A 16,513-nucleotide genomic window follows, 5' to 3' on the forward strand; every position below is an offset into this window, starting at 1 on the left:
TAAACACACCTTTTGGCTTTAAAGATATTATTTGTTGTACTTTCTAAACTTGATTTGTACAAAGTATATGCATACCATATAAGCCCTAATTATTCACACAGTTCCAGTATGCAGTCTCAAAATGCCTGCATTGCCTCCCTCCCCCCATATTTTGGTTCAACCTGGTCCCTTATCAGTGGAATGGGAGAATAGGATAGGAATGTTTGAGATGTTTGGGTATTTAGCACTAGATGGTCAGGTATTTAGTGCTGCTAGAAAAATTGCATTACTCTTGAACACCCATAGTAAGGACGGTCAACATGTAAATATTTGCTGTTAGCAACTGAATCAAATGGGGATCCAGTTGAGGATGTGTATGTTGAGGCTAAAAAACGACTCTGGCTAAGGTTTGCTAAAGAGGTAACTCTAGTCATGACCATATCATAGTACTGTTATCTTATGGGGTAAGACTGCTTAGTTTAGGGCACCACCACCACAGAGTGTGGGTGACTGATCAGTCCCAGTCCTACTGGAAATTGTCAGCCTGACTTCTTCGCTAGCTAGCAGCACCTCACTCAACCTCATGTGAGAACGAGTTATTGCAGCAGTTATCACAGCAATAGGTGCGGTAGCAACTGCAGATTTGGCTGCTTTGTCATTTACAATTCGTCCTTACCCCGCAAACGGCTGTGCAAGTCTTGGAGTATTGGTGTTTGGTACCTACAGTTGGTTGAACTGAACCAGTGAATTAATCTGGATTGATCAAGAGGCAAAATGTTGGTAGAGATGGGGTATTCAAGTTCGTACCAAAGGAATTCTTGGGTCTGAATCTTTGGATCAAAAACATAATCAACATTAGTGGTAGTCAGGGAGGTAGCTTATTGTATCCAAAGTGGATATAATGCCTTTGTGTACAGGACGTTTGCATTTGTGACAGCCTCGAGGACTGTTATCGGGATAACAGCAGTAATGTGTTTCCCTTGGGCAAATGGCCTGTCCTTTATGACAGCCACTTGAACAGCAGTCAGTATTTTTCCGAGTGATGCAAAACATTGTTCTGTGTAAGCGAAAAGGTGTGGTTTATATGCTGTGGGTACTGTCACCTTCATGAAATGTGACATAGATGAACCCAATGGCATGTGGAATGATTCAGGTTATCAAATTTGTTTTGTTGCAATGTGTGTGCAAGTGTTTTGCTTTAAACATGTCCGTCTGTAATTTTCTAAGAATTTGTGTGTGCTGTGGTGTCCAATGTTAGTTTGATAGGTCTGGACAAATCAAATTATAAAGTGGTTAATTGCATTGTGCATATTCTTGAATGTAAGTTCTGCCAAAGTTAAAGAAACCAATCATTGATTGCAGTTGCTTGATGGTATTTGGTGATTGTAATTGCATACATTTCTCTGTGAATTGTGGTGCCAGGCTCTTTCCTTCATTTGATAGTTTGTATCCTAGAAATAGGACTCTAAGAAAAGCAATCTATTTTTCCTTGAAATTGAACTTGTAGCCCTGTGCAGCGAATCCCAAAACAATGCAATCCATCCTGGCTAGATGTGTGTTGAGGTTGTCATCTGTCAGATAGATGTCATCTACATAAAACAAAGCCTCAAGATCAGCATCGTAACGTTTTGATGTCATACCGGCTGAGAAAAAGCCTGGACTGTTCTTATACCTTTTTGAGATGAACGACAATCTCCTTTGGGAACTCAACATGGAAAATGCGCTTAGATCCCAGCTTACAGGTGCTAGGTTTTGGCAGAAAAAAACAATGGAAATATCCAAGGTTGTTTTGTATTTTATTGCGCACTATGTAGTTGATTAGTGCTGTACTGTGTGAATTTTGTATGGCAAATATGCGTGTAGGATTGTTTAAATGTCTGCAGTCTAAGACTATGCTTTATGAATGGCCCAGCTTAGCTACGGTAAACAAAGGGTTATTCATAGGAGATACACAAGGTTCAGTTATTCCCTTGGACTCAAGGTGTTAGAGAATTTCCCTCACTGATGCTTTAACCTCATGTTTAATGGGATATTGAGATTGTATCTGTGGAGTGGATCTTATCGGAATAACATGGTATGGGGGATCCCTATCCCACCCCACATGATTGAGGTACATCACTGGAGCCTGCGCCAAAGCCCAGTCTGAGGCACAGACTTCTTTTACTATGTCTGGAACAAGGACTGAAAAAGAAGGCAAAATGACATTTTCCCCTTATGGGAGCGTACAGACAATATAGGTGACTGTAGGAAGTTGGCTCTGTATGTGCTATTTCAAAGTAAGGAATAGCATGCACAGAGTCCAAGGGTTCCCCTTAGAGGTAAAATAGTGGTAAAAATAGATAATACTAATGCTCTATTTTGTGGTAGTGTGGTCGAGCAGTAGGCTTATCCAAGGAGTAGTGTTAAGCATTTGTTGTACATACACATAGACAATAAATGAGGTACACACACTCAGAGACAAATCCAGCCAATAGGTTTTTATATAGAAAAATATCTTTTCTTAGTTTATTTTAAGAACCACAGGTTCAAATTCTACATGCAATATCTCATTCGAAAGGTATTGCAGGTAAGTACTTTAGGAACTTTAAATCATAAAAATTGCATGTATACTTTTCAAGTTATTGACAAATAGCTGTTTTAAAAGTGGACACAGTGCAATTTTCACAGTTCCTAGGGGAGGTAAGTATTTGTTAGGTTAACCAGGTAAGTAAGACACTTACAGGGCTTAGTTCTTGGTCCAAGGTAGCCCACCGTTGGGGGTTCAGAGCAACCCCAAAGTCACCACACCAGCAGCTCAGGGCCGGTCAGGTGCAGAGTTCAAAGTGGTGCCCAAAACACATAGGCTGCAATGGAGAAGGGGGTGCCCCGGTTCCAGTCTGCCAGCAGGTAAGTACCCGCGTCTTCGGAGGGCAGACCAGGGGGGTTTTGTAGGGCACCGGGGGGGACACAAGCCCACACAGGAATTTCACCCTCAGCAGCGCGGGGGCGGCCGGGTGCAGTGTAGAAACAAGCGTCGGGTTTGTAGTGTTAGTCTATGGGAGATCTCGGGATCTCTTCAGCGCTGCAGGCAGGCAAGGGGGGGGTTCCTCGGGGAAACCTCCACTTGGGCAAGGGAGAGGGACTCCTGGGGGTCACTTCTCCAGTGAAAGTCCGGTCCTTCAGGTCCTGGGGGCTGCGGGTGCAGGGTCTCTCCCAGGCGTCGGGACTTAGGATTCAAAGAGTCGCGGTCAGGGGAAGCCTCGGGATTCCCTCTGCAGGCGGCGCTGTGGGGGCTCAGGGGGGACAGGTTTTTGTACTCACAGTCTTAGAGTAGTCCTGGGGTCCCTCCTGAGGTGTTGGATCGCCACCAGCCGAGTCGGGGTCGCCGGGTGCAGTGTTGCAAGTCTCACGCTTCTTGCGGGGAGCTTGCAGGGTTCTTTAGAGCTGCTGGGAACAAAGTTGCAGCTTTTCTTGGAGCAGGTCCGCTGTCCTCGGGAGTTTCTTGTCTTTTCGAAGCAGGGGCAGTCCTCAGAGGATGTCGAGGTCGCTGGTCCCTTTGGAAGGCGTCGCTGGAGCAGGATCTTTGGAAGGCAGGAGACAGGCCGGTGAGTTTCTGGAGCCAAGGCAGTTGTCGTCTTCTGGCCTTCCTCTGCAGGGGTTTTCAGCTAGGCAGTCCTTCTTCTTGTAGTTGCAGGAATCTAATTTTCTAGGGTTCAGGGTAGCCCTTAAATACTAACTTTAAGGGCGTGTTTAGGTCTGGGGGGTTAGTAGCCAATGGCTACTAGCCCTGAGGGTGGGTACACCCTCTTTGTGCCTCCTCCCAAGGGGAGGGGGTCACAATCCTAACCCTATTGGGGGAATCCTCCATCTGCAAGATGGAGGATTTCTAAAAGTTAGTCACTTCAGCTCAGGACACCTTAGGGGCTGTCCTGACTGGCCAGTGACTCCTCCTTGTTTTTCTCATTATTTTCTCCGGCCTTGCCGCCAAAAGTGGGGCCTGGCCGGAGGGGGCGGGCAACTCCACTAGCTGGAGTGTCCTGCTGGGTTGGCACAAAGGAGGTGAGCCTTTGAGGCTCACCGCCAGGTGTGACAATTCCTGCCTGGGGGAGGTGTTAGCATCTCCACCCAGTGCAGGCTTTGTTACTGGCCTCAGAGTGACAAAGGCACTCTCCCCATGGGGCCAGCAACATGTCTCGGTCTGTGGCAGGCTGCTAAAACTAGTCAGCCTACACAGATAGTCGGTTAAGTTTCAGGGGGCACCTCTAAGGTGCCCTCTGGGGTGTATTTTACAATAAAATGTACACTGGCATCAGTGTGCATTTATTGTGCTGAGAAGTTTGATACCAAACTTCCCAGTTTTTAGTGTAGCCATTATGGGGCTGTGGAGTTCGTGTTTGACAAACTCCCAGACCATATACTCTTATGGCTACCCTGCACTTACAATGTCTAAGGTTTTGTTTAGACACTGTAGGGGTACCATGCTCATGCACTGGTACCCTCACCTATGGTATAGTGCACCCTGCCTTAGGGCTGTACGGCCTGCTAGAGGGGTGTCTTACCTGTACTGCATAGGCAGTGAGAGGCTGGCATGGCACTCTGAGGGGAGTGCCATGTCGACTTACTCGTTTTGTCTTCACTAGCACACACAAGCTGGCAAGCAGTGTGTCTGTGCTGAGTGAGAGGTCTCCAGGGTGGCATAAGACATGCTGCAGCCCTTAGAGACCTTCCTTGGCATCAGGGCCCTTGGTACTAGAAGTACCAGTTACAAGGGACTTATCTGGATGCCAGGGTCTGCCAATTGTGGATACAAAAGTACAGGTTAGGGAAAGAACACTGGTGCTGGGGCCTGGTTAGCAGGCCTCAGCACACTTTCAATTGTAAACATAGCATCAGCAAAGGCAAAAAGTCAGGGGGCAACCATGCCAAGGAGGCATTTCCTTACAGTGACCAATCCTTTTCTGCAAATAGTATTTCATAACTTAGTGTTTTTGGTTTCACTTACTCGTTTTGGTGGTCTGACTGCCCTCCTCCCTCACTTCTTTTGACGGGAGAGTCCTGAAAGGAAGGAGATGGGCGACTATCTGTATACTGATATCTATGAGGAATTCTTAAAGTTTCACGATTTCTAAGAAGCTTTTTCTGAGGTCTCCGTATGCGGAGATTCTCCTCTTTGTTTTTGTTTGTCCTTGTTATTTTTCTTTTTATCCCAGCGTTTTTTTTTAGAACCCTCTTGCGTTTGCTTGGTATTTTCCTTTCTGGAATTACCTTGTATTTGGGGTTTACCTGGTCTGCCTCCCAGATTATCCTGATGCATACTAGTATATGTCTCAGAGATAGTTTTAAGCAACTCCCGTTCCTTATCTTGTGGTGTAAAGCCCTGGAGTCACTAGCAGACTGCTAATGCTACTGTTTTCCCTTTAATATTACTTAATATAATTGAGGAGACTGTGAGAAAATTGCCCATTAATTACATCCCCAAATCCAGGGCAGGGGCCCCTAACTCAGCTTGAATTTGTTTTAACACTTCAGGAAGGTTTGCAAGTGTTGCTATCCCATGTGCTGTGCTGTATATAGCTTCAGATAATATGCTTCCAGAGGGACAGTTTTCTATAGGGAGAACCATTCCAAACCGCATGCACATTGTGAGAATTCTGTGTTTATCTAGGGATCCTGTATGAGGAAACACTGATTCCAGCGTGTTTATTTTTTGTGCTTTCCAAAACGGAATTTCTTCGTTTGGTGAGTACCTTACCCATTATTGAGTGCACAGTCGCAGGGTTTATCTATGTTCTAGCCAAATGTGGTGGTGCTGGGGCGCTGTTTAAAGTCCTTATTACGAATTGTATTTGTTGTCCATAAATATCTACAAAATTATTGTGTAAGCGTCAGCCATCTGCTATGGCATGTTTTATAAATTGGGATCTGGTTTATATGTGGCTAATTCTGGCCATGTTGATCCATCATTACTTACGGGACCTACTCTGACATAATGTATAACATGTGAGAGGGCGCCTTCAAACCAATTCTGCTGTTGTTGGTAAGAAAGAGGTATTTCAAAAAATGCATAAGCTCTGTATTATGCACATATGTTTGCTGTTGTGTAATTTTGAAAAAATGGCTTGGATTTGCATCTGGTGCCGGAAAGGTGACCCAGGAATAACAAATTCTGTTCTGTACACTGTGTGTGCCTCTACCACAAACATAACTTCCCCACCCTCATCAGCGAGTCCATTAGCTAATTTTGTGTGAGAGGTTATCATATTCACTGGGATTGTTACCCGTTGAGGGTCTGCCATATTTTAAAGTGTTAAGTTCAGAGACCGAAACAAAACACCAATTGAGGGGCTCCTCTTAGAGTCCAAGCTTGTACAACCTGGAGACTAAGATAGGTACTACCTATTTAGCCGAGGAGGATTTTTACCTAATACCACGGGCGTCTTTGTATTAAGGTAATTAGGTTACCATTAGCATGCAAGAGAGAGATTTACTTGAGAGATCCATCAAATTTGTGCCTGATCGAACGTTGGTGGTGCCATGTCATAGGACCTCTACCTTAGAGGTAAGGCTGCTTAGTTTAGTAGTTTAGGGTGTAGCAGTGAGTGACTCGATCAGTCCCACACCAACTGGAAGCTGTTGGCCTGACTTTGTCAGCTAGCTAACAGCACCTCACCAAAACTTGAAAGTAAAGGTGATTTGTGGCGGCCTAGAAACCTGACACACTGACACCTCAGGGAATTTGTGGTTGACAGATCATACACCTTTCTCGTAGATACACAGTCTCAAACTTGTGGAGGCAGGGAATGAGATGCAGAGTAAGTCTTCTGACAAAAAGCATGAGCTGTGATTATTAGGAAGATGAAACAAAATACAGTGATGTGACCATTAGAGTAAAAAGTATAAACATTCCCATCATCCTGAGCTACTCATAAGATCTAGTGATTGCTACCTACACACTAATGTCTAACCATATAGCATAGTGGCAGTAGCCCTACTGCCTGTTCCTGGTCTGTGGAAGGACTCCCTACCTGTAAGGTGGGCAAGAGTCTTCCTGTTGTCAATCCTCCCGGTTGGCTGGAAAGAGCAGGCCAGGGTCAGCGGAGCCCTCCTTAGGCCTGTGAGATGTGTATATATAACCAAACATGTTCCGTTCTAAGAACAGGCCTCACGTGATGATACGTCTATGGTTGAGGTTTGACTCCATAAATCTTGGAGCAAGCTGTGCTAAATTAAATTAAAATGAATAAACGAAGAAAATGTGTATGTGTGTAAAAGACCACTGGTTACAGGCCTAGACCTGAAATAAGCATGGCCAGTTTTGGCACTAAAACAAACCCACGACAACCAGGTATACATTTTACACATATCCTCAAAATGAGACTGAGTCAATTGATGAGTTTGTTTCCAAACTAAGGCCATTTTCATACCACAGTCAATCCCAAGTACATAGCAATCAATAAGGACTGTGGAAAGTGTGGTGTAAAGGCCACTTTGCTATTGTTTGCAAACAAGTGAGCAAACAAAGAATAGCCACTGTGGATGAGGAATGCATAACAAAGGTGTGTGAGCCTCATCATCTTTGTGTAGGGAATGTAGACATGGATAAAGGGAGGTGAAGTAGTAGACCCAAGGCAGAATTCAAGCTCTGTGGGGAAACTGTAGAACTTATGGTAGACTCCAATTCTGTAGTTCTAAACTGGATTTAAAGAATGCATACCTGTCAGATAAATTACATGAGGAGTCTAAATAACTAAGTCACAAAAGAGAGTACGGGGTTTTTTGGAAATATAAATGGATTGGAAGTGTGCTAATTGCGTCACCATGCCAGTCCTAAATCTCAACTAGAGATACAACGCGGGGTGGTTCACGGTCTGTGGAGGGAGATTTCCTTTACGGACTAGGTGGTCTCACACACTATATAGTGTCATGCTTCATCATATGACCACCTAGCCCCACCCAGGTAGGGCAATACCACCTGGGCGGACTCAACCTCGCTGTTAAAGGAACAGGAGGGAGTGCGTAAATTTAGTTAGATTTCTGGAAAGATAGGGATCCAGCTATGCTATGGGAATAAAAACACCTACTCAGATACCAGGGTGAGTTTTAATAGAAGGTTCTGTGTGGTGTGTTTAAAAGGAATGGGAGACCAGTGTGAGAACAATGACTCACAAGGTCACCTATCTAGCCGACATGTTTCTGCCCTTGTGATTGAGCTATGGAGGGTCTCTGGGCATTCATCAGGGCGTTGGATCCCTGTAGCGGATGCTAATAGCGCGCTGCAGTTTAATTCGCAATAGGAAAAAACGTGGGAAGGGAAGGAAGGGCCTACCTTAGCCAAGGGAATACCTGGGGAGAACCCTAACAATAAAGGCTACTAGCCTCTGGTATCCTGGAGAGGGAGCGTCCCCTTATAGTCAGACTTGCATCAAAGGTGGGCGCTCGCCTATACCGACCTCTCTGTCAGGACCTGCAAGCCTTTATTGTTAGGGTTCTCCCCAGGTATTCCCTTGGCTAAGGTAGGCCCTTCCTTCCCTTCCCACGTTTTTTCCTATTGCGAATTAAACTGCAGCGCGCTATTAGCATCCGCTACAGGGATCCAACGCCCTGATGAATGCCCAGAGACCCTCCATAGCTCAATCACAAGGGCAGAAACATGTCGGCTAGATAGGTGACCTTGTGAGTCATTGTTCTCACACTGGTCTCCCATTCCTTTTAAACACACCACACAGAACCTTCTATTAAAACTCACCCTGGTATCTGAGTAGGTGTTTTTATTCCCATAGCATAGCTGGATCCCTATCTTTCCAGAAATCTAACTAAATTTACGCACTCCCTCCTGTTCCTTTAACAGCGAGGTTGAGTCCGCCCAGGTGGTATTGCCCTACCTGGGTGGGGCTAGGTGGTCATATGATGAAGCATGACACTATATAGTGTGTGAGACCACCTAGTCCGTAAAGGAAATCTCCCTCCCCAGACCGTGAACCACCCCGCGTTGTATCTCTAGTTGAGATTTAGGACTGGCATGGTGACGCAATTAGCACACTTCCAATCCATTTATATTTCCAAAAAACCCCGTACTCTCTTTTGTGACTTAGTATTGTGTTTGGGGAGTCGAGTACGATGGGTGCCTTTTCTTACTCCCTTATACTCTCCCTTTGTGTACGAGTCTAAATAACTGACAACCTACATTACCATGGAGAGCAAGTTTCAGTTAACAAGCTTGCCCTATGGTTTATGTTCGGCAGCTAGTGTATTCCAAAGGATGATTAACAAAATGTTAAAGGACATATGAATATCTTGTACTTTCAAGATGATTCAGTTGATCAAAATAATATGCTCCTCATACAAGCATTACAAAGAGTGAAGGATGCAGGTCTGACTCTCCGCCATGAGAAACACAAGTTCTAAGAGGAACAAGTGGATTATTTAGGGCACAGCATTAATACAAATCGTGTTAAACCTAGGGTGAATTTGTTAAATGCTATTAAATTAACTCCATCGTCCATGGATAAAGATATGTTGAGGTCTTTCCTTGGCCTCATTTACTATTATGCCAAATTTGTGGAAGAGTTTTCGGACACAATGGAGTGTTTTAACCTTGTTACCAATAAAAGTGTTTTGAATTGATCACACTGACTTGAAACTTGATCTGGACTGGTGCGTGTTGGCAAAGTGAGTGGTATATACCAGAAAGGGTTGCCCAAAGAAATGGACCAAAATACCTGGAAAGTGGAACACCCATAGAGGCAGTTTATGGGCTCCATCTGGCCTGGGGGGAAGGGGGCAGCAGACGATCGCAATCAGTTACGACCTAACGCTCACAATGTGCTGTGATTTTGTAGTGGGGTAAGGGGAGGGAGTGGGCTTTTGGAAACCTATGGGGAAAAGTAATGCTGCTCGACTACTATCCAATGTTGTAGATTTTGCTGCTGCAATGCTTTGTTGCTCTTATGCAATAAAAGAATTGAAAAAAAATAAGATTTGTAATGCCAGTATCCTAACTCCTTTTGACACCAAGTTATAATTCGTACGCACTCTGGACTCTAGTGCCACAGGCATTGGGGCAGTGCTATCACAAGTTTGTGGCAGACATGAAAAAACAGTCATCTTTGCCTCCAGAACCTTGACCACCTCTGAGAGAAACTACTTGGTTATTCAATGTGAGGCTTTTGCGGCAGCGTGGGGGAGCAGAGTATTTTAGAACCTGTCTCTGGGTAACCAGGTTTGTTCTACGTAAGGATCATAAGTCTTTGGCAAAGGTTTTGCTTCCATGGAGGCAGGTAAGGGATCGGCAAGAATGGCTAGATAAGCAGCTAGGTTTCAAGGAGTATTGTTACTCATTGGAGCACATCCAAGGATGGAGAAATTGTTAGGATTATGCTTGTCTAGGTTGTCATTGGACTCGTGTGAGGTGGATGGACCTGCAGCACTGGCAAAGGAGAATGAGGGTGCGGTAGCATAAGTGCAGGATGCGATTCAGGTAGGAGATACACTCACAATCACGTTGGAAGAATGGAATGGAGAGATGGCATCTGATACTACCACTAAAGAGATCAATGCCTAATTGTGTTGGGGAGCTGGAGTAGCACCTTCTGTTGGACCTTATCTTAAAAATGTGTATGAACTGTCAGTAGGAGATTATGTAGTGGTAATGAGGGTTGAGAAATTGGTTCCATTGTGTGGACTGTGCCAAAGTTAATAGAGATAGCTCAAGAGGGACACCTGGGACTATCCAAGATGAGGAACAGGTTGAGGAACAGGTTGAGGGAGAGTTGGTGGTGGTCCAGTATGGATGAACAAGTAGATAAATGGGTTGATAAGTGTGACATATGCAAGGAGAGCGAGAAGAGGTTAAACATGGGACTGCAATCTGACAGGGGTCCCATATCTGATCCTAGTAAGCCCTGTTAATCGTTGAGTTTAGATTTTATTAGGCCCATACATGAATTGAGGAATGAATGGAAATTTGTAGTGGTAATGGTTGATGTACATTTTATGTGGTTGATTGTCAGATTCATGAGGGTGATTACCACTAGAGCAACTGTACTTTTGCTGAAAGAAAACTTTAGTGAGGAAACCTTCCCTCTGTAGTTAGAACGGATAGTGGGTCGCAATTGATCTCGAGTGAGATGCGTAATTTATTTGACACACTCGCCCATCGTTCTTTAACCCACAAAGTAATGGAGTTATGGAAAGGGCGAATAGTGGAGTCAAAGGCACTATTCAAATGGCAGTAGCTGTGGATCAAGATGGAGGTAGGATTATTATGGAGATGGTGGGGGACTATCGGATTAGCGATCATGATGCTATTCGTAAAACCCTGTTTTAGATGAAGCTAGGAAGATTTTCAGGTACTAAGTTAGTTCCTGCTTGGGTAAAGGACAGGGTCGGATACGGGCAAGTGGGAAAATGGGAGGCATGACAATAAAGGGGCTTCCAATTCATCTTGAAAGGAAATTGGGTGAAACTTTTATGTGATCAGAAAGGTGGTGTTATGACAAACTTCAGAGGACCTTTTAAGGTTAAACAGGTTCATACCTATTCGCTGGTTGTGGAAAATGGTGAAAGTTGGAACAATAGGTGAGTGGCCTTGTATCTAGGAGGTGGTCAAGGTATGGTTGATGAGGAGCGAGGTAATCATGTTTTTATGTTAATGTCTGAGTATTTGTGTAATTCGACGGGAGGGCTTAGTAACACTTTGGAAGTTGTCCGAGGTAGAAGAGATGTAGTGGTGGAATATTCGGCAGGACCCAGTCAAGGTGTGGATATACCAAGAAGTGTCAGAAGTCGCCAAGTACTTGCATACGTCGGTGAATATGTTCAGTAAGCTTAGTCCTTTAATTTTTCCAAGGTTTTTTGGGCAATTTTTTTTCCATGAGTCACCTTCCATTAATTGTTGTGTGTTTTTTTTTTTTTTTTTTTTTTTTTTTTCCTTTGTATTCTCCTGTACTATACATTTTCCTTGCTTAACTTTTTGTTCATCTGTTCTCATTGTATAGCTATTAACTTGCTGTTCAAAATGTGTGGTAAAGGGGAAGGATATTGTATACACTGGAAAGTGTTGTAACGGAGGACTCCAACACGGAAGATGTCTTCATTAGACGTTTATTGAAGTAACACAATACAAGTGTGACCTCCACCTCGGCCAGCTTCCAATAACCGTCCCAAGGTGGAATGTCAAGTTCCGTTCCCATAACAACCTACAACCATTCTAATATGACTAAGCTACACATTACAACATATCCTCCCCCTTTACATAATAACATACTACTGCACATAACCAAAAAAAAAAAAAACAGTTTGAAATAATATCACTTACAATATGTACCAATTTAAATATGATTATCTTACATAATCTTGCAAATACAAAGGAGGGCGTCTGTCTCTGCTCTCTTGTAGTATATACCAAGTGGGGAAGCATCTCTAGTCTCATCCTATACACCAACGTTCAGTGGTTGTTCAGAAGAACTGATCAGACGATCCCACTGTCCCTCAAAGCAAGGAGCTGTACTATTGATGTAACATACATAAATTCACCACTCCCACTATCCATATTAAGTCTATCTGTCTTTTAGAACAGCAGCCACATATTTTGCATCAAAATACTCCACTCTGCTTTCATTAGCTTGGTGCTTGCTGCAGCCCAAGTTACGCATATACTATCTGGAGCACACATCCTCCATTACTCTGAGGGAAGATTTGGGCACCTGCTCCTCCTACACATTTTTATCTCTTTCCATCACCACTAGCGACAGGACGCATTAAGCTTCTCAAGGAAAATCAGTTCTATGCAGCCCACCTGCTGCTTCCCTTAGATGTGAGAAAAACCCCCCTGAGTGAGTCGTGCTACAAACAGTTGCAAGAGTTTTCTAAATAAACATTTAAAAGCTTCAGTTTTCCGGATTAATATTGTATTCCTGCCCACCTTCGCTGAAGTGACGTGGGTCAGTCCGTCTCCCCTTCTGCACTTTCTTTCCAGTGACAGGGAAGCAGTAAGCTGCCATAGAGCATCATAGACAGATGCTTCTTAAAGTACTGTTGTGAAATGTGTGTTTTGACCACTGACTTCATGTTGCACCACTTTGCACTTGGCTTAGCTGTCCAGTGGTCACCAGTTACAGACTCCATTTTGTATTCAGTTTAGCCTTAGCGTCATTCTGCCTATTGAATTATCTAGCATTAGACTCTGCCTTGTTAAAAGCTGCAAGTTATTTTCCATGTTGTACACTATGCATTCTGTCTTGTTTTCATTCACCAAGGGCTTTGGCTGATAAGAATGTACTCAGATGGGAGTGAACAGCCTTGCTTTGATGTCTTGGGATTGTGGCCACGTCCCAACATGTTATTTTCAAAGCTGGCCTAAAGTAAACAGCATTTTTTTAATAATAAACTTCTGCAGGGAGAGGGAAGTCTGGAAATTTCCTCTCTTGTTTGTTTAAAGTATAAGAGGCCAAGACAGATGGACCAGCGACAGAGCAGGTCTCTGGCACATTCAGGTCGCTGAGTGTGCCATCCTTCCCGTGAGGATAATTGATCTCACTCTCTCTCTCCTCGATCGATTCTGGGATCTAGTGATCTGATGCTGAGAGGAGGGAGCTGAAGGAGTTGGCCCTTGCCTCATGTGATGCATTCTTTTTAATTCATTATTTGCTTTGCATTATTATATAGATCCATATATTTGCTGTGTATATTGTAGTAGAGAATCATTTGTGTGTGTTAATTTCATTGTTGTGACCATTTTTAAACGTGTGCTTTCAACATGCTAATCTCCTTTTAGGAACCATGTGTAGTTAAATAATAAATGTTTGGACTAAGAAGCGCATTCCAGAGATTTTTGCCAGTGCATGAGTAGTTCAGCTCTGTCATTAGTGAAAAGTAAAACGAGTACAGTGAGCGGTAACTGCCAGGTCCACTGCTTTCCCATATGCCTGTTGTAGGAAGTTGGCTCTGTATGTGCTATTTCAATTAAGGAATAGCATGCACAGAGTCCAAGGGTTCCCCTTAGAGGTAAGATAGTGGCAAAAAGAGATAATACTAATGCTCTATTTTGTGGTAGTGTGGTCGAGCAGTAGGCTTATCAAAGGAGTAGTGTTAAGCATTTGTTGTACATACACACAGGCAATAAATGAGGAACACACACTCAGAGACAATTCCAAGCCAATAGGTTTTGTTATAGAAAAATATATTTTCTTAGTTTATTTTAAGAACCACAGGTTCAATTTCTACATGTAATATCTCATTTGAAAGGTATTGCAGGTAAGTATTTTAGGAACTTTGAATAATTACAGTAGCATATATACTTTTCACATAAAACACAAATAGCTGTTTTAAAAGTGGACACAGTGCAATTTTCACAGTTCCTGGGGGAGGTAAAGTATTGTTAGGTTTTGCAGGTAAGTACACCACCTACGGGGTTAAGATTGGGGTCCAAGGTAGCCCACCGTTGGGGGTTCAGAGCAACCCCAAAGTCACCACACCAGCAGCTCAGGGCCGGTCAGGTGCAGAGTTCAAAGTGGTGCCCAAAACACATAGGCTTCAATGGAGAGAAGGGGGTGCCCCGGTTCCAGTCTGCCAGCAGGTAAGTACCCGCGTCTTCGGAGGGCAGACCAGGGGGGTTTTGTAGGGCACCGGGGGGGGGACACAAGTCCATACAGAACGTACACCCTCAGCAGCGCGGGGGCGGCCGGGTGCAGTGTGCAAACTAGCATCGGGTTTCCAACGGGAGACAATGGGAGATCAAGGGGTCTCTTCAGCGGTGCAAGCAGGCAAGGGGGGGGGCTCCTCGGGGTAGCCACCACCTGGGAAAGGGAGAGGGCCTCCTGGGGGGTCACTCCTGCACTGAAGTTCCGTTCCTTCAGGTGCTGGGGGCTGCGGGTGCAGAGTCTTTTCCAGCCGTCGGAATTTTGGAGCCAGGCAGTCGCGGTCAGGGGGAGCCTCGGGTTTCCCGCTGCAGGCGTCGCTGTGGGGGCTCAGGGGGGACAACTTTGGTTACTCACGGTCTTAGAGTTGCCGGAGGGTCCTCCCTGAGGTGTTGGTTCTCCACCAGTCGAGTCGGGGTCGCCGGGTGCAGTGTTGCAAGTCTCACGCTTCTTGCGGGGATTTGCAGGGGTCTTTAAATCTGCTCCTCTGTAACAAAGTTGCAGTCTTTTTGGAGCAGTGCTGCTGTCCTCAGGAGTTTCTGGTCTTCCTTGAAGCAGGGCAGTCCTCTGAGGATTCAGAGGTCGCTGGTCCTGGGGAAAGCGTCGCTGGAGCAGGTTTCTTTGGAAGGCAGGAGACAGGCCGGTAGGACTGGGGCCAAAGCAGTTGGTGTCTTCTTTCTTCATCTGCAGGGGTTTTCAGCTCAGCAGTCCTCTTCTTCTTGTAAGTTGCAGGAATCTGAGTTCCTAGGTTCTGGGGAGCCCCTAAATACTGAATTTAGGGGTGTGTTTAGGTCTGGAAGGGCAGTAGCCAATGGCTACTGACCTTGAGGGTGGGTACACCCTCTTTGTGCCTCCTCCCTGAGGGGAGGGGGGCACATCCCTATTCCTATTGGGGGAATCCTCCTTCTACAAGATGGAGGATTTCTAAAAGTCAGTCACCTCAGCTCAGGACACCTTAGGGGCTGTCCTGACTGGCCAGTGACTCCTCCTTGTTTTTCTCATTATCTCTCCTGGACTTGCCGCCAAAAGTGGGGGCTGTGTCCAGGGGGCGGGCATCTCCACTAGCTGGAGTGCCCTGGGGCATTGTAACACGAAGCTTGAGCCTTTGAAGCTCACTGCTAGGTGTTACAGTTCCTGCAGGGGGGAGGTGTGAAGCACCTCCACCCAGAGCAGGCTTTGTTTCTGTCCTCAGAGAGCACAAAGGCTCTCACTGCATGGGGTCAGAAACTCGTCTCTCAGCAGCAGGCTGGCAGAGACCAGTTAGTCCTGCACTGAACAATTGGGTAAAATACAGGGGGCATCTCTAAGATGCCCTCTGTGTGCATTTTTTAATAAATCCAACACTGGCATCAGTGTGGGTTTATTATTCTGAGAAGTTTGATACTAAACTTCCCAGTATTCAGTGTAGCCATTATGGAGCTGTGGAGTTCGTTTTTGACAGACTCCCAGACCATATACTCTTATGGCTACCCTGCACTTACAATGTCTAAGGTTTTGCTTAGACACTGTAGGGGCATAGTGCTCATGCACATATGCCCTCACCTGTGGTATAGTGCACCCTGCCTTAGGGCTGTAAGGCCTGCAAGAGGGGTGACTTACCTATGCCACAGGCAGTGTGAGGCTGGCATGGTACCCTGAGGGGAGTGCCATGTCGACTTAGTCATTTTCTCCCCACCAGCACACACAAGCTGGCAAGCAGTGTGTCTGTGCTGAGTGAGGGGTCCCCAGGGTGGCATAAGACATGCTGCAGCCCTTAGAGACCTTCCCTGGCATCAGGGCCCTTGGTACCAGGGGTACCAGTTACAAGGGACTTACCCTGGGTGCCAGGGTTGTGCCAGTTGTGGAGACAATGGTACATTTTAGGTGAAAGAACACTGGTGCTGGGGCCTGGTTAGCAGGGTCCCAGCACACTTCTCAGT

The 16,513-nt window shown here is 45.2% G+C and overlaps 1 protein-coding gene across 1 annotated transcript in view; it reads left to right on the forward strand.

Annotated features, from left to right (window-relative positions):
- The window catches only part of RSL1D1 (ribosomal L1 domain containing 1), a 185,522-nt gene that overhangs the window by 15,919 nt on the left and 153,090 nt on the right, over nt 1–16,513 (forward strand). The window lies entirely within an intron of this gene.

Source organism: Pleurodeles waltl, chromosome 10 (assembly GCF_031143425.1).
Source record: "Pleurodeles waltl isolate 20211129_DDA chromosome 10, aPleWal1.hap1.20221129, whole genome shotgun sequence".
In the NCBI taxonomy this organism is placed as follows: Eukaryota; Metazoa; Chordata; class Amphibia; order Caudata; family Salamandridae; genus Pleurodeles; species Pleurodeles waltl.